The 25,020-nt window shown below is 36.6% G+C and overlaps 1 long non-coding RNA gene across 1 annotated transcript; it reads right to left on the reverse strand.

Moving 5' to 3' along the window:
• Nucleotides 1-17,195: 17,195 nt before the first annotated feature.
• On the reverse strand, nt 17,196-17,976 carry LOC145134348 (uncharacterized). Its single transcript, XR_013719082.1, has 2 exons — nt 17,796-17,976; nt 17,196-17,343 (listed from the first exon to the last, which is right to left on the reverse strand). It is a non-coding gene; the product is annotated as an uncharacterized LOC145134348 (long non-coding RNA).
• Between the last annotated feature and the right edge of the window lie 7,044 nt (nt 17,977-25,020).

Genomic DNA, 25,020 nt, shown 5'->3' on the forward strand with positions numbered 1-25,020 from the left:
TTATGACCGGGCCCGGTACATAGGTCAAAACAAAATCATCGAGGGGCCCAGATATCGCTTCTAATCCTCCAAGTACTAGAAGGAACAGATAAACTTCGACTCATATACTTGTTTCTACTACTTGTTGAATTATACACAAAGGCACGTTTTATAACATCAAGTTACTGATGCGTTTTCGTGCAATCAATGTACAACCAACTCATAGGTAACAACTCATATCTCTAGGTTTGAAGACTTATATGATATTACCGTCTCACGATCACTCGAGATAAATTCCATGAAGTGATACCAGCGAGCGTGGGTTGAATCCAATACTCAGAACTTATGAGCACTCATGAGTGTTGTAGCCATGTCCAGCATCTTAAACCTCTACAACCAACTCATGACAGTCTTGATTCATATCTACTTCCAACATATGACCGACTGTGGATGGTTTGAATAACTTAATCATTCGGAAAGAATAACCTAGTTATTATGGAAGTCAAAACATGCAAAGTGAAACACAAGAACAATTAAATCCAATATGGTCTCAACACTTATGAATATAAATAAAACACCTTTTATTCATCACCATATTGATTCCACATTATTCTGTTTCGATTTATCAACTTAACACTTGAATTTAAACAATAGTTGTCCCATGCTCCAAGCATGTACACTATGTTTTCTAAACAATAGTCATGCCATACGCCAAGTATGCACACTATGTTTGTCTATGTTCTTTACTTTGTGAAGTAGATCAATTGAACATGATTCCAATGATGCTCATTTCACAGTCCCAAATCCTTACCGTAAATGTAAGAATACCAAATTCTTGTCATTTGCTGTAATCTGTTAGATTCTAAACTTATATGCATTGATCCTATTGTAATGACTATGCACAAAAGTCACAAGGACCTGACAACAGACATTACAAAGTATTCCCGTGGAGATCAATTCCATGGAAACGAAGTCTCACATTCAAAGTACATTCCTTTGAATATCCTTCTTGCATAAAAGTTTCTAACTTCCTCATAGATTCTTAAAATCCAACTCCCAATATGGAAACCATTTCCATATTCCCATTTTGACTATCACTTCTGAACGAGAGCTACCTCTTTTCAGAATATGTCAATATGGTATGGTCCTTCCAAAATTTAACATTATACTTCCAACTGTCCATGAGAGACCAATCTTAGGTAAACCTCAGATTGTTCTCGACAATTGCTTAATTATTTCAGTCATATTCGGTTCTATTCCTTTTTCCCATGCTCTAAGCATTTTTGAAAAATTTAGAACGAATAAATATTATAGCACATGTGATCGATCCTATACCCGAAGCATATGGGACACGATTCATGCTGTCTCACATAAAGACCTGATACTAGATCAGTCTTTTGCTACAATATTTTTTATTTGCCATGTTTTCAAAAAATCGACTATGAAGAGGGATGCCGTAATCATAATCGAATTTTGAGAACGCAATATATATAGAATTCCCTTATGTTGAACCATTCCAACATAAAAATTCATATATATATATATATATATATATATATATATATATATATATATATATATATATATATATATATATATATTCTTGACTAAAGATGATTAAAATCTGAATCCAAACTTTTAGGATTAAAATGACGTATAATCTCCTCTCCCTTAATTATAGCAAAACAACATTTTCCAAGCGAAACTTTTGTTTTCTATAGTTAACACTACTTATCATAATTGATTATGCTCCCACTAGCACAATAATTATTTAGCACAACAATTATGCTCCCACTAGCTTTGACATGTACACAAAAATCGACTTCTAGAAATCAATACTTTATTGACTTTCATCACCAAAGTTCTGACTTCTGATACGAGATGCTTCGACAAAACTTTATCTAAGCTTCTCAGACTCATACATCTTACCTTAGATAGCTCACATGTGTGTCTAAACAATTATGAAGAGGGATGCCGTAATCATAATGTTTAGACCTGTTTGCCATTTCTCACAAGTCCATGTTAGTGTGCCAGTTAACCACACACGCTCCACTAACGACTTTGAGAATGCAAATAACACAATTGCTATCTACTTAAAATCTACTTAGTGAAAGCGTTTCTTCACCATCATTTTCATGAATCGGAAAGAAACCTTATGACACTTAGATTTTATGGTGTATGTGTTCCTATCCATGTGAAGTTGTCAAAACCGTAATCACAAGACAAGGTTAGTGACAAACTCAAAACATATGGATTGAACTTGTTCAATCTTGATTTCTTGCCTCTTGGTAGCCCAAGGGCCCACCATTGCTTCCAAGTTATTATGCACACAATTGAGAACTCACATACATAGTGAACTTCACCGGAATAGGCACATAAACAAGAATTATGTCAACACGATAGGTTACAAACCTCAAGTCGTGTGCTAGTGATAAACTATAGGTTTTATCCTTGATTAGCTCGTGAAACCATCAAGACCTTTAAGACTCCCACTGTCCTCTTGACATATAAGTTTCTCTTTGTCAAGAACCATTCCTTAACAACCAAACAAATATTCAAGAGTCAGTGCGGATTCTTATCAAGATAAGCACTTCACACAATTGGTCTCAGTTGGTCTTTGTTTTATCCAAAACATCACAACTTACCAATTTCAAATGTACAAGAGTAGGAAACATTTTACTCTTACATTTGACAAGTGTTATAAACCTTCTTTAAAATGTTTCACTCAAGTTACAATCTTGGAGTATGACTCTAAGACTTGTTTTGGAACGAAGTATGATTCATCTTCATGATTTTAACCATTCCAACAATTCACGAATCCTCTACTTAGCCATAAGAATGCACTAAGATGTCCCTAGAGGATGAATTGTGATATGGTCTCACAATCATTAAGATGATCATAAAACATGATACTAAAGTACTCTCCCATCTTTTCAAATTTGAGAAACTTTTATCTTTCTGCCTAATTTGATTCTTCCCATTCGCCCTGCCATGCATTGAAACTTTTCCAATGTTTCAGAATTGTACTTAAACTTGTAGGTACAACCATATTCACTAAACTTTAGTAAATCATGACGAATAGTCTTATCAATCTTTGTGGTGGACTTTGACCTGCACACACCCAGTGTACCCGATCCTTTAGTCTTTCACCTGACTCACATATACATGTGGTCAGGGAATTAGTCTTAACTTTCCAAAAATGAAAATTCTCATTCATCATGCAATACAACCTACATGATTCCAAGTTTCGGTCCAATTGAAACCTTGGGTGATGAGAATCTTTCCTTATTTGATAAATTTAGACACTACCACAAATGAAAGAATCAAATGCACATTTCCATTATTGCTAGAACCATACAAACATCAATTTTTCATAAAATGCCATTGCAAGGAGATATAATAAAATAAAACAAAATTTTATTTATTTATAAATGCGGAAAAACTTTTTCCTTACAATGCAACTTTAAATGAAAACTATGTTATTACATATCTTCTAGCAATCTATCATAACCCTTATGTAGCAGCTCAAGAATCCGATCTTCGAACCATGCGATTGAAATCCATCTTCGCGATCAGATTCAACATACTCTTTCTTTAAGTGTCCTTCCCTTTGCATGATCCTGCCAAACACCAAAATGTAACTGAGTCACATTTTGTATTAAGAATCATCAATAAGGAACTTAACAGAGCTAGATAGTGGACTTACCTGAGGCAGAGTCAAACATTTTTGTTTCTACTTGCTTTCAGATCTTTCAGGTATTCAGGACAGCTTCGCTTCCAATGTCCCTTCTCATGACAATAAAAACATATAGACTCTTTGGGAATGGTACACGAGATTATTACAGACTCAGCCTTTCCCTTTGCCTTTTGGTCAACCGGGTTGACCAAGGCCGATCCCTTTCCATTGGGAAGAGAAAGCTTTTCTGGACTTCCAATGTTGCCATTGTTAATGTCCATGGAAGTTTGAAAAATAGACCTTCCACCCATATTTGATTGACCATTGCGCCACATCATTTCTGACTCAGCTGCAACAAGCAAATAAGATAGATCTATTAGGGTCATGTCGTGATCTGTCACATAGTAGTTCTTAATGAACTCACTATATGACTCTGGAAGCGACTGAAGAACCCAGTCAATAGCCAACTTCCTTGGGACAACGACACCCAACATTTTCAACCTGTCAAAGTGTGACTTCATTCCTAAGACATGAGTGCACACAGGTCTTCCATCTTTATGTTTCATTGCTAGTAGGGCTTGAGTGACCTTGAACTTTTCAAGTCTTCGAGCTTGTGGGTGAGGGAGAATAAATGGAGGAGGTGGAGGTAGAGAAGTATGATTTCCATGAGATTTGGGAAGATCACAGTTGTCTAAACCAGACATCTACAATGGGAGATATTCAAGTTAGTTGATTTTAAGTCCTTAATATAACACCCAATATGAAATATTAAGGCTAGGACCCAACACAATATTTTATAACTTGGAAGAGGGATGCCGTAATCCAAGCTATAAAATATTTGAAGGTAGGTGAATGATGATTCACCAATTTCCACCATGAAAAACGAAATAAATTATTAGGTTTTAATTGGATTTGAAACTCCTAGATCTTTTGAGATTCATTGAACTTTCAATGGCATGTTTCAATCTCGATTGTGCCCTTCAGATTTTTTGACTGGGATGCCGAGGATCACAAAACAAGGTGTGAATAACCATGCAAATTCACTTGGTACCCTTAATATTATCACCTAATCAATGTGTCGGTTAACCACACGCGCTCCACCGATCTATGATAAACATTAAGTCACCCTTCGTGATCCTTACTAGTCCAAGTTAGTGTGCCGGTTAACCACACACGCTCCACCAACGACTTGGTAATATACAAAGTGTGAATTTCATGGGTTAGCACCAAATTCACATTTTCCTAAAGTAACTAAGATTGGGAATTATAAAAAATATTTAGTTACTTTATAACAATCATTATACTTTTAATGAAAATTAAAGTCATTGTCTTACCCGTTCGGCTAACGACCCTCCACCGATCAAGCGGTGGGTGAGAGTGGACACCCATTAAGCTGCCATTTTATATGCAACAACCTTATACTCCCCTTTTAGACCGGCTTCGTGAATGAGGCCTACTAACGGTAAAACGACTTGATCTTATACATATATATATAAATATTAACCATTAATCTTATAATAGTATAAGGGTTGAATTTTAACTTTTAAAAACTTTTGGATATTCATAACTTATGAGTTTTAATTAAGGCTTAAAGAAACTTTTAATGAAGAGACTCTTGGACATCCATAACTTGAGGACAAGTTATGGAGTCCATAAAACCATTTATGAGAAAAACTCTTCAAAATTGTAACTTATAACTTCTTTTAAAGAAAACTTTTGGAATTCCATAACTTGAGGACAAGTTATGGAGTCCATTCAATGTCATAAAGATCAAGAATTATACTATCAAACAATTTGCACATAATTCCTATGATCTACCAAAACTCATAAGTTCATGAACATTCATAATCAACAACTTTCAAGAATCATATAAACATATATAAACTTGAAACTTTTGATTATAACTTTGAAATTGGTTCACCACAATCATTACCACATCAAAAACAGGTTTTACAAGTCCAAAACAGTTTAAGGTAATGATTCTAGACCAATTCCAGCACCAAACCTCGAAGATATGTTGTCTGGGGGTCCAACTCGTCGAGTGCATGAACCAACTCGACGAGTTGGATGATTTTTGTCTTGGAATCGTCGAGTCCCTTTATGGACTCGGCGAGTCTGCTGTGCAGACAGCACATAAACTTCGATTTTCAGCTATTTGCATCAAGTATTCAAGAAAACAAGCCTAGGCTCTGATACCACTGTTGGGTTTTGAGCATTCTAACACTCCTAAGGTGTACATGCAACCCTAATAACCTTGGATCTATGTTTTCTCTAAAATACATGCAAATAAGAATTTCCAAGGTCTACATCCTAACTAGCATATCATGGAAAACTAGAATCATAATATACTAGAAGAATGACATACCTTTTGATCGTGATTGATTGCTTGGAGTTTGAGAGCCTAGCACCAATAGTGTGAATGCCTCAAATGGAATCACAAATCACCACAAACTTTGGAAAACTCTTGAGAGAATAATGCACATTCTTGAAATTGACCACCACTTTTTTCACACACAACTAGTGCCATTTCAAGCATCATAAGCTCCTTTATATAGTGTGGAGGATTAGGGTTACATCCATGTAAACCCTAATAACCATGACTCTTCCTTTCCAAGGATCCATGGGTTAAAAGCTCCATGGACTATCCATGGACTCCCATGCATGCCAAGCCCATTCCAAATGAGTATTAGCCCACACTACATAAAATACAACAGCCCATATTTAATTAGTCACCTTTTTGATCACCAAATTAATTCTAAATTAATTTATGATCAATACTAATTAAATAATATGATTTTATATTAATATATTATAACTTATAATATATTATTAAATCATGAACATACTATTCTCAAAAGATTATCCATACAAATTGTTCGGGTGAAGTGCAACCCAAATGGACCATGTCGGGTCAGGTCAAGTGCATCTCAAATAATGTTATGAACTTAGACACCATATCCAACAGTCTCCCACTTGTATAAGTCTAATAACATATTTGTAGATATGACTTCAGGAACCAACCGGCAATCGTAGCTCTCAAAACTCTGTTGAACTATGAAGCGCCATTTTAGATAAGTGATCATATAATCCTTTGATCTCATGATATCAGCCGGACAAATACATGGAACAATGTCTTACTTATTGTCCAGCAGTTTGTTTCTCGATTTCCGATTTGTTTGACGAAGAACTTAATCGAACACATCAATTTAGTTATGACCGGGCCCGGTACATAGGTCAAAACAAAATCATCGAGGGGCCCAGATATCGCTTCTAATCCTCCAAGTACTAGAAGGAACAGATAAACTTCGACTCATATACTTGTTTCTACTACTTGTTGAATTATACACAAAGGCACGTTTTATAACATCAGGTTACTGATGCGTTTTCGTGCAATCAATGTACAACCAACTCATAGGTAACAACTCATATCTCTAGGTTTGAAGACTTATATGATATTACCGTCTCACGATCACTCGAGATAAATTCCATGAAGTGATACCAGCGAGCGTGGGTTGAATCCAATACTCAGAACTTATGAGAACTCATGAGTGTTGTAGCCATGTCCAGCATCTTAAACCTCTACAACCAACTCATGACAGTCTTGATTCATATCTACTTCCAACATATGACCGACTGTGGATGGTTTGAATAACTTAATCATTCGGAAAGAATAACCTAGTTATTATGGAAGTCAAAACATGCAAAGTGAAACACAAGAACAATTAAATCCAATATGGTCTCAACACTTATGAATATAAATAAAACACCTTTTATTCATCACCATATTGATTCCACATTATTCTGTTTCGATTTATCAACTTAACACTTGAATTTAAACAATAGTTGTCCCATGCTCCAAGCATGTACACTATGTTTTCTAAACAATAGTCATGCCATACGCCAAGTATGCACACTATGTTTGTCTATGTTCTTTACTTTGTGAAGTAGATCAATTGAACATGATTCCAATGATGCTCATTTCACAGTCCCAAATCCTTACCGTAAATGTAAGAATACCAAATTCTTGTCATTTGCTGTAATCTGTTAGATTCTAAACTTATATGCATTGATCCTATTGTAATGACTATGCACAAAAGTCACAAGGACCTGACAACAGACATTACAAAGTATTCCCGTGGAGATCAATTCCATGGAAACGAAGTCTCACATTCAAAGTACATTCCTTTGAATATCCTTCTTGCATAAAAGTTTCTAACTTCCTCATAGATTCTTAAAATCCAACTCCCAATATGGAAACCATTTCCATATTCCCATTTTGACTATCACTTCTGAACGAGAGCTACCTCTTTTCAGAATATGTCAATATGGTATGGTCCTTCCAAAATTTAACATTATACTTCCAACTGTCCATGAGAGACCAATCTTAGGTAAACCTCAGATTGTTCTCGACAATTGCTTAATTATTTCAGTCATATTCGGTTCTATTCCTTTTTCCCATGCTCTAAGCATTTTTGAAAAATTTAGAACGAATAAATATTATAGCACATGTGATCGATCCTATACCCGAAGCATATGGGACACGATTCATGCTGTCTCACATAAAGACCTGATACTAGATCAGTCTTTTGCTACAATATTTTTTATTTGCCATGTTTTCAAAAAATCGACTATGAAGAGGGATGCCGTAATCATAATCGAATTTTGAGAACGCAATATATATAGAATTCCCTTATGTTGAACCATTCCAACATAAAAATTCATATATATATATATATATATATATATATATATATATATATATATATATATTCTTGACTAAAGATGATTAAAATCTGAATCCAAACTTTTAGGATTAAAATGACGTATAATCTCATCTCCCTTAATTATAGCAAAACAACCTTTTCCAAGCGAAACTTTTGTTTTCTATAGTTAACACTACTTATCATAATTGATTATGCTCCCACTAGCACAATAATTATTTAGCACAACAATTATGCTCCCACTAGCTTTGACATGTACACAGAAATCGACTTCTAGAAATCAATACTTTATTGACTTTCATCACCAAAGTTCTGACTTCTGATACGAGATGCTTCGACAAAACTTTATCTAAGCTTCTCAGACTCATACATCTTACCTTAGATAGCTCACATGTGTGTCTAAACAATTATGAAGAGGGATGCCGTAATCATAATGTTTAGACCTGTTTGCCATTTCTCACAAGTCCATGTTAGTGTGCCAGTTAACCACACACGCTCCACTAACGACTTTGAGAATGCAAATAACACAATTGCTGTCTACTTAAAATCTACTTAGTGAAAGCGTTTCTTCACCATCATTTTCATGAATCGGAAAGAAACCTTATGACACTTAGATTTTATGGTGTATGTGTTCCTATCCAACTGTCCCTGAGCAACCAATCTTTAGTAATCCTTAGATTGTTCTCGACAATTGCTTAATCATTTTAATCATATCCAATTTTAGATTTCCCCCCTTAATGCCCAGAGCATTTGGAAAATTTAGAAAGGATGAATATTATAGCACATGCAATCGATCCTATAGCCGAAGCATATAGGACACGATTCATGATGTCTCACATAAAGACATGATACTAGACCAGTCCTTTTTCTATAATATTTCTATTTGCCAAGTTCTCATAATTCAAATTATGAAAAGGGATGCCGTAATCATAATCGAATTTTAGAACGCAAATAATGGACTCACATATAGAATTTCCTTATGTTGAGCCATTCCAACACAAAATTCACACACACACACACATATATATATATATATATATATATATATATATATATATATATATATATATATATATATATATATATATATATATATATATATATATATATATATATATATATATATCCTTGACTAAAGATGATTAAAACCCCAAAAAACTCCTGATCTCGGTGAGGGATCTCGGCACCTCCCAACTCATGACAGCCTCAATCTTGGCCGGATCGACCAATATCCCATTCTGATTAACGAGATGTCCCAAGAACTGGACCTCTCGTAACCAGAAATCACACTTGGAGAATTTGGCATAAAGCCTCTCCGATCTCAACACTCCAAGGATCTGTTGGGTTTTGAGCATTCTAACAATCCTAAGTGTACATGCAACCCTAAATACCTTGGATCTATGTTTTCTCTATTATACATGCAAATATGATTATTCCAAGGTATTACCCTATCTAGCATACAATCTTTGATACTTGGGTAATAAAACAAGTTAGAAAACATACCTTTTTATGTAGCTTGATTCCTTGATGCTTAAGAGCCGAGTGCCCCAAGTGTGACACCTCAAATGGTTCACACAACATCAAATGCACTTGGAATAACTTAGAGAGAAATGAACACTTCATGAAATCGGCTAGCCCTCACCATTTCTTCATAGTCTCACATGGTTGCCAATTTTGGGAAGAATAAGATGCTTATATATTGTGTCACAATTAGGGTTACACCATGTAAACCCTAATTGTCATGGCCTTTCATTTCCATGATCCATGGGTACAAAAACACCATGGAGCATCCATGGAGCATCTTATGGGTTTTAGCCCAACTTGATAATCCATGGAGCATTAGCCCACTATATAAGTATGGATGATTTACACAATCAACCCATATATATTTAATTAGTCTCCTTTGATCACTTAATTAATTCCAAATTAATTCTTGATCAATACTAATTAAATAATCTTATTAATATATTAAAACTTATAATATATTACCAAACCTTAAGTGTTATTTCTCTCATTTTAGTCTATCCAAATGCATGATGCCATGCAACCCAAATGGACCATGCCGAGTCGGGTCAAGTACATACCAAATATAGTTATGGACTTAGACACTAATCCAACAGTCTCCCACTTGGATAAGTCTAAAACTATTATTGAGTATGACTTCAAAAACCGACTGGCAATCGTAGCTCTTTAAGCCGCTGTCGAACTCTGACGTTGTAACTGAACTCTGATCTCGTCAATGACTTGTCCATTAGATAAGGGATCATATATTCCTCCATTCTAGATATCATATGGACTGAGACATGGATTATAAATCATTCTCTCTATCCATTTGTTGTTTCCCGATTTCCGATTTATGACAACTGACTAATTGAACAAATCAAATCAGTTCAGGCCCTGCCGAGCACTTACATTTGTCATCACTAAATCATCCAGGGACCCACAGATATCGCTTTTATCCCGAAGGTAAAAGGAATGGATAAACTTCGACTCATATGGCTTGTTCTACTACTTGTTGAATCATACACAAAGGCACGTTTTATAACATCGAGTTACCAATGTGGTTTCGCGCAATCAATGTACAACCAACTCATAGTAACAACTCATATCTCTAGGTTTGAAGAATATAGGATATTATCGTCTCATGATCACTCGTGATAATTAAATCCATGAAGTGATTCAAATGAGCGCGGGTTGAATCCAATAATCAGAACTTATGAGCACTCATGAGTGTTGTAGCACCGCTTTGTCCAACATCTTAGACCTCTACAAGCCAACCCATGACAGTCTTGATTCATATCTACTTCCAACATATAACCGACCGTGGATGGTTTGAATAACTTAGTCATTCGGGAAGAATGACGTAGTTTATTATGGAAGTCAAAACATGCAAAATGAAACATAAGAATAATTGAATATAGTATGGTATCAAAACCTATGAATATAAATAGAACACTTTTTATTTATCACCATACTGATTACTCATTATTCATTGTTTCGGTTTTATCAACTTTATACTTGAATTAAAAAACACTAGTTGTCCCATGCTCCAAGCATGTACACTATGTTCTTCTAATCAATAGCTTTGCCATACACGAAGTATGCACTCTATGTTTGTCTATGATCCTTACTTTGTGAACTAGATCGATTGAACATAATTTCAATGATTCTCTTTCCACAATCCCAAATCCTTATCGAAAATGTAAGAATTCCAAATTCCTATCATTTACCGAAATCTGTTAGATTTTAAACTTATATGCATGATCCTCTTGTAATGATTATGCACAAAGTCACAAAGACTTGTCAACAGACATTACAGAGTATTCCAATGGAGATCAACTCCATGGAAACATCCTTCTTGTATTATGTTTTTCTAATTTTACACAGATTGAATAACTTTCAACTATGAAACATTTCCATATTCCCATTTTGGCTGTCACTTCTGAACAAGAGTTGCCTCTTTTCAGAATATGTTAATAAGGTCCTTCCAAAATTTAACACTATACTTCCAACTGTCCCTGAGCAACCAATCTTTAGTAATCCTTAGATTGTTCTCGACAATTGCTTAATCATTTTAATCATATCCAATTTTAGATTTTTCCCCCTTAATGCCCAGAGCATTTGGAAAATTTAGAAAGGATGAATATTATAGCACATGCAATCGATCCTATATCCGAAGCATATAGGACACGATTCATGATGTCTCACATAAAGACATGATAGTAGACCAGTCCTTTTTCTATAATATTTCTATTTGCCAAGTTCTCATAATTCAAATTATGAAAAGGGATGCCGTAATCATAATCGAATTTTAGAACGCAAATAATGGACTCACATATAGAATTTCCTTATGTTGAGCCATTCCAACACAAAATTCATATATATATATATATATATATATATATATATATATATATATATATATATATATATATATATATCCTTGACTAAAGATGATTAAAACCTCAATCTAAGCTTTTAGAATTGAAATGAAGTATAATTTCCTCTCCCTTATTTATAGCAAAACAACTTTTCAATCCCTGCAACTTCACGAATTGAAACTTTTGTTTTCTATAATTAATATTGCTAACTTGCAATACTTATCATAATTATCATGCTCCCACTAACATGAAAATTATTAGCATAACACTTATGCTCCCACTAGCTTTGACATGTACTCAGAAATCAGCTGGACTTCTAGAAATCAATACTTTATTGACTTTCTTACCAAAGTTCAGACTTCTGATACGAGATGCTTTGATAAAACTTTTATCAAAATCATACACCTTTCCTTAGATAACACACATGTGTGTCTAAACAATTTCAGGACTATGAAAAGGGATGCCGTAATCATAGTCTCAATTGTTTAGACCTTTTCCATTCCTCACAAGTCCATGTTAGTGTGCCGGTTAACCACACACGCTCCACTAACGACTTTGAGAATGCAAATATCACAATTGCTATCTACCTAAAATCTACTTAGTGAAAGCGTTTCCTCACCATCATTTTTATGAATCGGAGAGAAACCTTATGACACTTAGATTTTTATGGTGTATGTGTTCATATCCATGTGAATTTGTCAAAACCATAATCACAAGACACGGTTAATGACAAATGCAAACTCATATGGATTGAACTTGTGCAGTCTTAACTTCTTACCACCTGGAAGCACAAGGCCTGCCATTGCTTCCAAGTAGTTATGCAAACAATTGAGAACATGTAGAACTCAAATGTATAGCCAACTTTACTGGAATGGGCATAGAAATGTCAACACAATAGGTTATAAACCTCTAGTCGTGTGTTAGTGATGAAATACATGTTTTTGTTCTTGATTAATTCTTGAAACTATTTCAGGATCTTTTTTTCACTCCTACTGTCTTCTTGACCTATAAGACTTTCTTGTCAAATATTCAAGAGATGGTGTGGATTCTAATCAAGACAAACACTTCACACAATTGGCCTAAGTTGGTCTTTGTTTTATCCAAAACATCACAACTTACCAATTTCAAATGTACAAGAGTAGGACACTTTTACTCTTACATTTGACAAGTGTTTTAAACCTTTCTTTAAGATATGTCACTCAACTTACAGTCTTGGAGTATGACTCTAAGACTTGTTTTGGAACGAGTATGACTTATCTTCTTGATTTAACCATTTCAGCAATTCTTGATTCCCCTTCTTAGCCATAGGAATGCACTAAGATTTCCTTAGATGACTAATTGTGATATGATTTCTAAATCATTAAGATGATTACAAAACCTGATACTAAAGTACTCTCCCATCTTTTCAGATTTGAGAAACTTTTATCTTTCTGCCTAATTTGATTCTTCTCTATTCGTTCTGCCATACATCGAAACTTTTCCAATGCTTCAGAATTATACTTAAACCTGTAAGTATAACCATATTTACTAAACTTTAGTAAATCATGACGAATAGTCTTATCGATCTTTTCTGGTGGACTTGATCAGTGCACTAGAATGTGTACTCGATCCCTTAGTCCTTCACTTGACTCACATATACATGTGAACAAGGAATTAATCTTAATTTTCCAAAGATGAAAATTCTCATTCATCATACTATACAACTTGCATGATTTCCAAGTTTCTATCCAACTGAAACCTTGGGTGATGAGAATCTTTCCTTATTTGGTAAATTAGACATTACCACAAATGAAAGAAACAAATCCATTTTCCAATATTGCTATCAATGGAATCATATAAGCAACAGTTTTTCACAAATGCCATTGTAAGGATACTTAGAATAAATGAAATAAAAAATTTCCTTTTATTTTAAAAACTTTGCGGAAAACTTATCCTTACAGTGCAAAAGCATATGGAAAAACTTTGTTGTTATCTATTCCTAAGAAATATATCATAACTCCTAAGCAAAAACTCAAAATTCTGATCACCGAACCATGCGATCGAAATCCATCTTCGCGATCAGAATCAGCATATACTTCCTTTAAGTTTCTTCACTTTTCTTTGATTCTTAAAACATCAACATGTGACCCAGTCACATCATGTAACAAGAACCTCAGAATAGAAACTTAACAGAGTTAGATAGTGGACTTTACCTGAAGTTGAGTCAAACTTCTTGACTTGATCAACCTTATGATCTTTCAGGTAAATAGGCAGCTTCACAATCAATGCCCCTTCCTTTGGCAAGAGAAACATATGGACTCTTTGGGAATGGTGTACTGGACTATCACAGACTTAGCATTTCTCTTTACCATTTGGTCAACCGAGTTGACTATGGTCGATCCCTTTCCATTGGGAAGAGAAAGCTTTTACTGGGTATCCAATGTTACCATTGTCAATGTCCATTGAAGGTTTGGGAAGTTGATCTTCTAATCAAATTTGCTTTACTAGTCCTCAAATCATTTCTGATTCAGCAGCACCAAGCAAATAGATAAGATCATTAAGGGTCATGTCATAGTCTGTTTCATAGTGGTCCCAAAGGAACTCACTATGTGACTTAGAAAGTGATTGAACATCCAACTTCCTCAAGACTTTGACACCCAACTCTCCCGGCTTGTCAATATGTGACTTTATCTCAAAGATGTGAGCACACATAGACTTTTCTTGCCAATAAGGCTTGAGTGACCTTAAACTTTTTAAGAACTTGTGGGTTAGGGAGAATAATTGGAGGAGGTGGAGGAAGTGAAGTTCCAAGAGATTTGGGAAGATCATAGATGTATGAACTAGACATCTTTTGGGAGATATTGAAGATAGTTGATTTAAAGTCCTTAATATAACACCCAATATGAAATATTAAGGCTAGGACCCAACACAATATTTTATAACTTGGAAGAGGGATGCCGTAATCCAAGCTATAAAATATTTGAAGGTAGGCGAATGACGATTCACCAATTTCAACCATGAAAAATGAATGCGCATCCCTTGCATCCCCTGTTTACAGTCTCGGCTGTAATGTCCCTCCTTGCCACACTTATAGCAAACCAAGGTACGGCAAAATCCTTCGTGTGGTTTCCCACACTTGTTACACCTAGGACCCTTCTGTCCTCCAGAACTTGAATCAACGTGCTTGAACCTTTTGTTTGGTGGATGGGACAGAGTTGGGGTGTGCCTCTTTTCCTTTCTTTGGGTATCCAACTCAATTTCTCTTCTCCTGGCATGCTCTTGCATCTCTGCTAAGGTCTTGTATTGATTGTTTGATACAAACTCCCTGATCTCCGTCTTAAGCATACTTAAGTATCGAGACATTTGCACTAGTTCTCAGTCACCGATTCTATGGTCTGTTTGATCTCAGTCACCGATTCTATGGTCTGTTTGAGTGACAGATACATACTCCGGGCAAACCAATGCTCTTTCGGTGAACATCTTAGTGATCCCAGTCACCGATTCTATGGTCTGTTTGAGTGACAGATATTCTTGAGCGAGTCGCTCCCTTTCTACCGGTGGGACATACTCTGCCATGAACTTTTCAACAAATTGCTCCCAGGTCACCGCATTCTTCTCAGCAGGTGAATAGTTCTTAGTGACAAAGTTCCACCAGTCTTTTGCTCCCAAACGAAGAAGATTTTGTGCATATCTAAACTTCAGGTTAGCCGGACAAGCACAAGTATAGAAACATCCTTCCACATCTGAAATCCATCTCATGGCAACAATTGGATCCTTGACACCATCAAACTATGGGGGTTTGGTGTTGTTGAACTCCCGGTAAGGCATTTCCTTGTCTCCAGACGGTGTGGCAGCAGAAATAGCAGCAGTGGCTGCGGCGACAGCAGTACTAGCGACCGCAGCATACCGTTCATCAAACAGGGCTATTATTCGGTTTTGATGGATCCGAACATTTCTGGAATCATCTCCCTTACAGCTGCTGATACCGCCGCCTCTATCCAATCGCGTATATCAGTCTCGCTTGGACCTAACCCGTCCGTTCCCGTTCCAGAACCAGAACTGTTTGCTCTTGTGATCATTACCATTCTGATGATATAAAATGGGAATAAATTAATATGAATGTATAACTCGAAATAACAGACCCTTTCTAGTTCCTTAGTAACTTTGTGGCTTTTCTTGATTCATGTATAGATCCTGTGCTTCCGGTAGTACGGGTCCATACTACTTTCCACACCTATCCATACTAGATCCAAGAATTATCCCACTGTTTCCAAGTCACTATACTTCTCTACCAATAGGCCTTTTCACACACCTAGTGTTACAGGGGCCAAGTTATTAGTTTCCCTAGACTTTCTTCTAGGATTTTTACTAACCGTACAATTAGAAATCTCTCCTGAAATCAATAGTCGCCTTGTGTATGTAAATCGTACATAATCCAGGATCGGATAGACAGTCGAATAAATGATTCTACCCTAAGTCCACAACCAAACAAGGAACAGGAAGTAAGGCTGAATTAAGCATTCTAAGGCTATAAATCCTAGTTAGGTACCATTTAAAGCATACACTTAGTAACTATTGATATCGGCACAGGTTTCAAGTAGCACATAAAAGCAATCATTAGGGCTACAAGGCACACTAGATATCAGACAATTTAAAATGCAACTCCTTTAAAGATCCTTAGCCCTTATACTAGCATGCATTTCTAATAATTCATATATCAACAAATATAAACAATATGGATATATTGGGAATCACTTTCATTTCTGAGCTCCGGCTGACTGTACGCATCACATCCTTTCCATTTGAATAAAATTCTTTCAAAAGATATATAAAAATTATTCAGATCCTTAGTTTGAGTCTGGAATCACACAAGTGTTCATCCAATTCTCTCAAAGCAGGGCTCTGATACCAACTTGTTACGTCCCGATTTTCAACACAATTTTTTAAACATATAGAAAATATGTCCAAAAGCCCATATTTATTGAAATATCATTGTCATACATTTATTAAACATAAAAGAGAGTTTTAGCGGAAGTCTAAAAACATTATTAATTTCTTCGATGCGAGTACAGTCATGTTGGAGCCTTTCCACGATCAGAAGAACATCCTGAAAAATAGTTATTCAACAACTGTAAGCCGAGGCCTAGTGAGTTTTCCCAAGATACCATATATCACAATACATATACATGCATACAATCAATGGCTCACGACCTTTCGCCGATCCACCAATAAAATGTGTATCTAGACTTACGGCCTGCTTGCCATTTCGTCGTCAACACACGGGTCTATAGGCTCGTGACCTGCCGCCGTTCCGCCATCAACCTCTAACTTAACCGTACTAACTTAAATATAATAACATTTAAACACATAGAGATTACGCTTATTCTACTAGTTCAAGTATAGTAACAATAAGCATATAAAAACTATATTTTCGGCTCTACTCTATAACTCGAGTATAATAACATAAAACACATAAAGATTACACTTTTACTCTAATAGCTCCCTATCCTAACATACATGAAGATATATTATAATAGATAGTATAGTGAAACAACTCACTTGATTACGATAAGCACAACAAGCACGAATCCTCTAATTGATGTATAGCTCGGAAAGTTGTGGGCTTAACTCAACAGAAAATCTTATTATTTCCCTCTTACTCTTAAAACTTTAAATGGATTTGAAGTGTAAAATACACAATGGTAATTGCGTCTGTTTATATTGCAATGTTTTGTGGTGACGTTCTATCAAAATTGTACGATCTTACCATATCAAGCCACCAAATATTGTACGAACTCACCATATTAAGCCACGTTATATACCACTCATCTTATTTTGAGTAAAATATGAACATTCTTATCCATAATGTTTAAGCCTACGTACACATCTTATTCATCACATGTTCTCATTATATATATATATATATATATATATATATATATATATATTCTATTAGCATCTGTAAATGATTAATTATATTAATAATTTAATAAGTTTTAGCCGATACATGTATATATTATAAAACATAACATACATACACTTTATTTTTGTTACTAAAAACAATAATTTACTAACTTTTATTTATATATATATATATATATATATATATATATATATATATATATATATATATATATATATAAACGTTTCCTCTCTTTTTTTAACCAGTATTAACCTTAAACATCTTAAACATAGTATAATACATAATATTTATCTTGTCACATTAATATATATTATCCTTGATCAAATATATTTTCTAATTAATTATACATCTTTCGAACTCTATACGACATAATTCTAAAATATAATAGATATGATTTTACGACCAATCTAACTTTAATAATCGATAATTGATGTCGTAAACTTACTTTTTCTTTTTCTATGGTCTTCACATAATTATAATATTCAATTTATAATTGTTTAACTTCCTAATTATATATTTTGGTTAAACATATATCAAATATCATCTCTCGATTTAACTTTCATATATATAAATATAATTCCAAATTTATATGAGATCTAAATACGATATATTATCAATATATAATAGGTGTTACTTTACGACATATCCAAATTTTATAATGTATGATTGGTGTCGTAAAATATAACAGGTTAATTGTTTATTGAAAATACGGGTGTTACAACTCTCCCCCACTTACTAGGATTTCGTCCCCGAAATCTAACTAAATAACTTTGGGTAGTTGTTTCTCATCTCTTCTTCTGGTTCCCACGTCCATTCTGATCCTTTCCGGTGTTGCCATTGTACTTTTACCAAATCAATCACCTTGTTACGTAAGGTCTTGGTCTTCCTATCTAAGATTGCAACTGGCTTTTCTATGTAGTTTAGATGCTCGTCGACATGAATATCATCTAGAGGTACAACTGCAGATTCATCTGCAATGCACTTCCTTAACTGAGAAACATGGAAAGTATTGTGGATCTGGCTAAGTTCTTCTGGAAGATCCAAACGATAGGCAACTTTGCCTACCCGGGCAGTAACTCGAAAAGGTCTGATATATCTTGGGCCTAACTTGCCCCGTTTTCGGAATCTGATGACGCCTTTCCATGGTGAAACCTTAAGTAGTACAAGGTCTCCAACTAGAAACTCAAGATCCGACCGACGTATATCTTCATAACTCTTTTGTCGACTCTGATTAGTTTGTAATCTCTCTCATACCTGTTGAATAAGCTCGGTAGTCTTGATCACAACATTAGTGCTTCCCATAACTCGCTGACCAACTTCTCCCCAACATATTGGTGTCCGACATTTCCTCCCATAAAGCATCTCGAATGGAGGCCTACCAATACTGGAGTGAAAGCTGTTGTTGTATGAGAATTCCGCCAATGCCAAATATGTATCCCAGCTTCCACCAAAGTCAAGTACACATGCCCGCAACATGTCCTTAGGAGTTTGTATCGTCCTTTCATTCTGTCCATCGGTCTGGGGATGATAGGCTGTACTTATATATAATCGTGTGCCTAGCTCATCATGGAACTTCCTCCAAAATCTGGAAGTGAAACGAACATCTCTATCAGAGATTATAGAGACAGGTACTCCATGCCGAGAGACCACTTCTTTAACGTATATATCTGCGAGCTTCTCAGCCGAGGAGCTCTCCTGGATAGACAAAAAGTGGGCACTTTTAGTCAACCTATCTACTATCACCCATATAGTATCTACACCACGAGAAGTCTTTGGTAACTTAGTGATGAAATCCATTGTTATCTGCTCCCATTTCCACATCGGGATATCAAGAGGCTGTAGTTTGCCATGGGGATTCTGATGTTCAACCTTGACCTTTCGACAAGTCAAATACATCTCGACGTACCATGCCACATCCCTTTTCATACAGGGCCACCAATAATTATGTCTCAGGTCTCTATACATTTTTGTAGCTCCTGGATGAATCGAGAACTTGGACTTGTGTGCTTCGTCCATCAGTATTTGTCGGGTCCCACCAGAGTATGGAACCCAAACTCTACCATGCAAGGTTAATAACCCACGATTGTCCACACTAAATGCTGAAATCTGCCCCACAATTCTTTCTCTTTTGCGGTTCTCTTCTTTTGCTACTTCATTTTAAGCTTGTTTGATTATTTCTAGGATGGGAGTGATCACAACCATTCTTAAACACATTCCCTTTATCGGCGTACTAGTTGTCTTTCGACTTAATGCATCAGCCACAACGTTGGCCTTACCTGGATGGTAAAGGATTTCGCAGTCGTAGTCTTTTACTACGTCCAACCATCGACGCTGCCTCATATTCAAATTTGGCTGATCCATTAGGTATCTCAAGCGTTATGTGATCTGTGTAGATGGTACACCGAACTCCATACAAGTAATGTCTCCAAATCTTGAGAGCAAAGACCACTACTCCCAGCTCCAGATCATGTGTTGGATAGTTAGCTTCATGAGGCTTCAACTGTCTAGAGGCGTATGCGATTACCCGACCTTGTTGTATGAGTACGACTCCAAAACCCATGATTGACACATCGCAACAAACTACCATGTCGTTAATACCCTCGGGAAGGGCTAACACTGGAGCTTCGCATAACTTTTGCCTCAAATGTTAATTGTTGCTCAGGACCCCAACAAAAAACAACACCCTTCTTCGTTAAACGGGTCATTGGTACCAGAATCTTGGAGAAGTCTTGAATAAATCTCCTATAATATCCGGCTAATCCCAGAAAACTTCGAATTTCGTAGGGAGTAGTCGGGACCGGCCACCGCATTACTGCCTCAATCTCGGATGGATCTACCAAAATACCATCCTGGTTGACGAGATGTCCAAGGAACTGGACCTCTCGTAACCAAAATTCACACTTGGAGAGTTTCGCATACAACTTCTCCCTTCTTAGAACTTCGAGTATCTCTCTTAGATGCTCCTTATGCTGCTCGTGATTCTTTGAAAAGACCAAGATATCGTCGATAAACACGATTACTGACCGATCAAGCATAGGTCTACACACACGGTTCATTAAATCCATGAATGCGGCGGGTGCGTTAGTGAGACCGAAAGGCATCACTACAAACTCATAGTGGCCATATCGAGTTCTGAAGGCCGTTTTTGGTATATCTTCCTCCCTTACTTTCATCTGGTGGTATCCTGAATGTAGGTCAATCTTGGAAAACCATGATGCTCCTTGAAGTTGATCAAACAAGTCGTCAATCCTAGGTAGTGGATAACGATTCTTTACTGTGAGTTTATTAAGCTCCCTGTAGTCGATGCACATTCTGTGCGATCCATCTTTCTTTTTGACGAAAAGAATTGGTGCTCCCCAAGGTGAACTACTCGGTGGAATGAACCCTTTGTCCATCAACTCTTGAAGTTGATTGGACAATTCTTGCATCTATGGGGGTGAAAGACGGTAGGGTGCTTTGGCTATTGGTGTCGCACCAGAGATTAAATCAATTCTAAATTCTACCTGTCTCTCTGGAGGCACACCAGGTAAGTCCTCAGGAAAAACATCAGGAAATTCACAAACTACTGGTATTTATGCAACGGTTTCCTTCTTCTTCTCCCGAGTCTCGATCACATAGGCCAAAAATCCCTCGCAACCATGTTGTAGGTATTTTCTGGCCCTTGCAGCCGAAAAAAATGTCAAATTACTTTTGGAACCTTCACCTTGGATGGTTAGTTCTCCCCCACTTGGAGTCCGAACCCGTACTATTTTCTTCCTACAATCGATCAGGGCCTCAAACTGGTCTAGCCAGTCCATACCTACTATTATATTCACTTCTCGCATAGGAATGGGAATGAGATTTATAGGAAAACTAACATCGTAAATCTTTAGGGTATAGTTACGATAAACTTTTGATGCTTTAATCATTCGATCGTCAGCTATCTCGACTTTTAGAGGGTAATCTAAATCCCATAAGGTGATATCGATGCTTTTGCTAAACTTAAGTGATACGAAAGAATGAATTGCTCCAGAATCAAATAAGACTATGGCAGACATAGAGTTGACTAGAAACATACCAGTTACAACGTCCGACGCCGCCCTAGCCTCCTCTGTTGTGAGCTGAAAAGCTCTCCCCTTGGCCTTTGGAGCTTCAGCTCTGCCCTGACGCCCATCGGTTATCCTCAAAGTTGCCGGTGCTGGAACCTGTATTGCACTTGTTGATTTTAGAAGGGTACATTCAGACTTGATATGACCCATCTGGTTGCAGTGGAAACAAATGTGCATCCCTTGCATCCCCTATTTACAGTCTCGGCTGTAATGTACCTCCTTGCCACACTTATAGCAAACCAAGGTACGGCAGAATCCTTCGTGTTGTTTCCCACACTTGTTACACCTAGGACTCTTCTGTCCTCCAGAACTTAAATCAACGTGCTTGAACATTTTGTTTGGTGGATGGGACAGAGCTGGAGTGTTCCTCTTTTCCTTTCTTTGGGTATCCAACTCAATTTCTCTTCTCCTGGCATGCTCTTGCATCTCTGCTAAGGTCTTGTATTGATTGTTTGATACAAACTCCCTGATCTTCGTCTTAAGCATAGTTAAGTATCGAGACATTTGCACCAGTTCTGAGGATGCATACTCCGGGCAAAACAATGCTCTTTCGGTGAACATCTTAGTGATCTCAGTCACCGATTCTGTGGTCTGTTTGAGTGACAGATATTCTTGAACGAGTCGCTCCCTTTCTACCGGTGGGACATACTCTGCCCTGAACTTTTCAACAAATTGCTCCCAGGTCACCGCATTCTTCTCAGCAGGTGAATAGTTCTTATTGTAATGCCCGTGTTTCTAGGCTAGGCATTAATATTGACATGATAGTCTAGGTTAACCTTTGTGACTCATTTTGGAGAAATGAAAAGGAATTATGTGAATATTATGTGTTTTATGTGTTTTATGCTTAATTATTAGGGTTTAAATATATAAGAATAAAAATGAGCGTCAAAAATTAAATTTTAGATAAAGCCGATATCTATTAAGAAACTTGTAGTGGGCGTGACAAGGATTACGGATATATAAAGAATGCCGAAATCCGAGTTATAACGAAGAAGTTATGACCTGTCGAAGTTTCGCGACAAAACCGGTACGAGGCCGAATGTCGTAAAAAGTGAGTTTTTGATAAACTACTTTTTAGCCTTAGTGATCTAAACGAAACTCGTAGTGTTTGTTAAACCGAGAGTATGTATAAAAAGAACGCTCAAATCTGACTTCGTATGAGGAAGTTATGATTTTTCGAAGTTTCAGCTTAGCAGTAGACAGCTAAAAACTCGAATTTTAGATCGAGTGATTTTTAGCCGACACGACCAAAATGAGAATCGAAGGTCTCGTCATTAGTAGCTCAACGGTAAAAAGTCTGACGAAAACGGACGTCGGATGAAGAAGTTATGAATTTTTAACGGATTTCCTGTCCCGGTCTGTTAAAAATAATAATATAAAAATTAAATTCAAAACTAGCCGACGAAGTCTAAATGAAAGTTGTAGAGCGTAATTTTACCTACGCGTGCATATAAAGAACGTAAAAAACGGAGCTCGTATGCGAAACTTATGGATTTTAGAAGTTTTGGCGCGAAAACCGAGAAAATTCACATAGTCACGTTTTTGCCACGTCACCTTCGCTGAAAGAGTGCCATGTGTCCGAAATTGGTGAGTCATGCGAAGCCACGTGTCGCCTTCCCTCGCATGAACAGTAGCTGCGTGTCGGATTCTGATTCGACCGAAGGGAGGCCCAACCGAAGCAAGCCGCGTGTCGCTCTTGTTACGATCTGCTGACGAGACCGAAGCGATCCAATAAGGATCCGACGCGTGTGCCTCGGTGGCGAGCCCTCGCATGCGAGACGTGTCCGCCTCCGGATCCGACCACGTGTCCGAGCCTCCTGCTGCCTCGTGTCCTCGGTGCTGACTCCTTTCTCTCGGCCGACTTCGGATCTCACCCTATAAATAGAGGGCTTGCGAGATCTTCCGGCTACTTTTGGAAAATGGGCATTTTTCACCCCTTTTTCAATATTTTAAGCATTTTGACCTCCCCCGATGCCCCGAGATCATTTCCAACGCCCGTAACACGTCCCGGAGTGCCCGAAGGCCCGAAAAATTTATCTTTTCGGTTTTGAAGCCCGACCTTTCGCAGAGCCCGGTTTCTCAATAAAACTCCTGGTTTTATTAGAAACGATCGTTTTAGGAAACGAATCGCTGCCCGATTTTCATTAAATCAGGTGAGTGTATAGTCACTTTCACCTTACACATATATATTAAGTATTTACCTTAAAATACGTGCTATGTGTAAATATATTAATTGTTTATTTGAGGTGACTGTTGAATTGATGTTTTATACAAGTTTTAAACTGTATATATATTTTTATCTACAAATATGTTGGGTAAAACATGGGTAGATGAATTAGATGATGTGTGATGAAATAAAAGTGATGAGAGGTATCGATGTTTAAGATGATCTAGTCATCTAGCAGAGTATAGACAACGGCCACATATTATTTTAGATAGTCCAGTGGAACGTTAGTAGACTTATAATCGGTACGTATTTTTGAACTATATGTTCATTAGGTGTTTTTGAACTATGTGTTCATCCATTAGTTCTTCTTTTTGACACTATTACGTGTCGGGGTACGGGAGAGTACGGGAGTACTTTATCAGTATTTTCCCTATACTTTTATTTGGAAGAGCTTTGGAGTCTTTGTTCTTTTATGAAGTGATCGGACGAGCTTCATGAGTTAGTGATATAGATTATGAGTTAAATAGTGGGTGTGCGATGAAAGGTGAGTTGGATAGATGAGATGATCAGTGATATAGATCATGAGTTGAGAGTGAGTGGTGAAAT

This window comes from Lactuca virosa, chromosome 8 (assembly GCF_052849685.1).
Source record: "Lactuca virosa cultivar CGN04683 chromosome 8, Lactuca_virosa_CGN04683_v6, whole genome shotgun sequence".
Classification (NCBI taxonomy): Eukaryota; Viridiplantae; Streptophyta; class Magnoliopsida; order Asterales; family Asteraceae; genus Lactuca; species Lactuca virosa.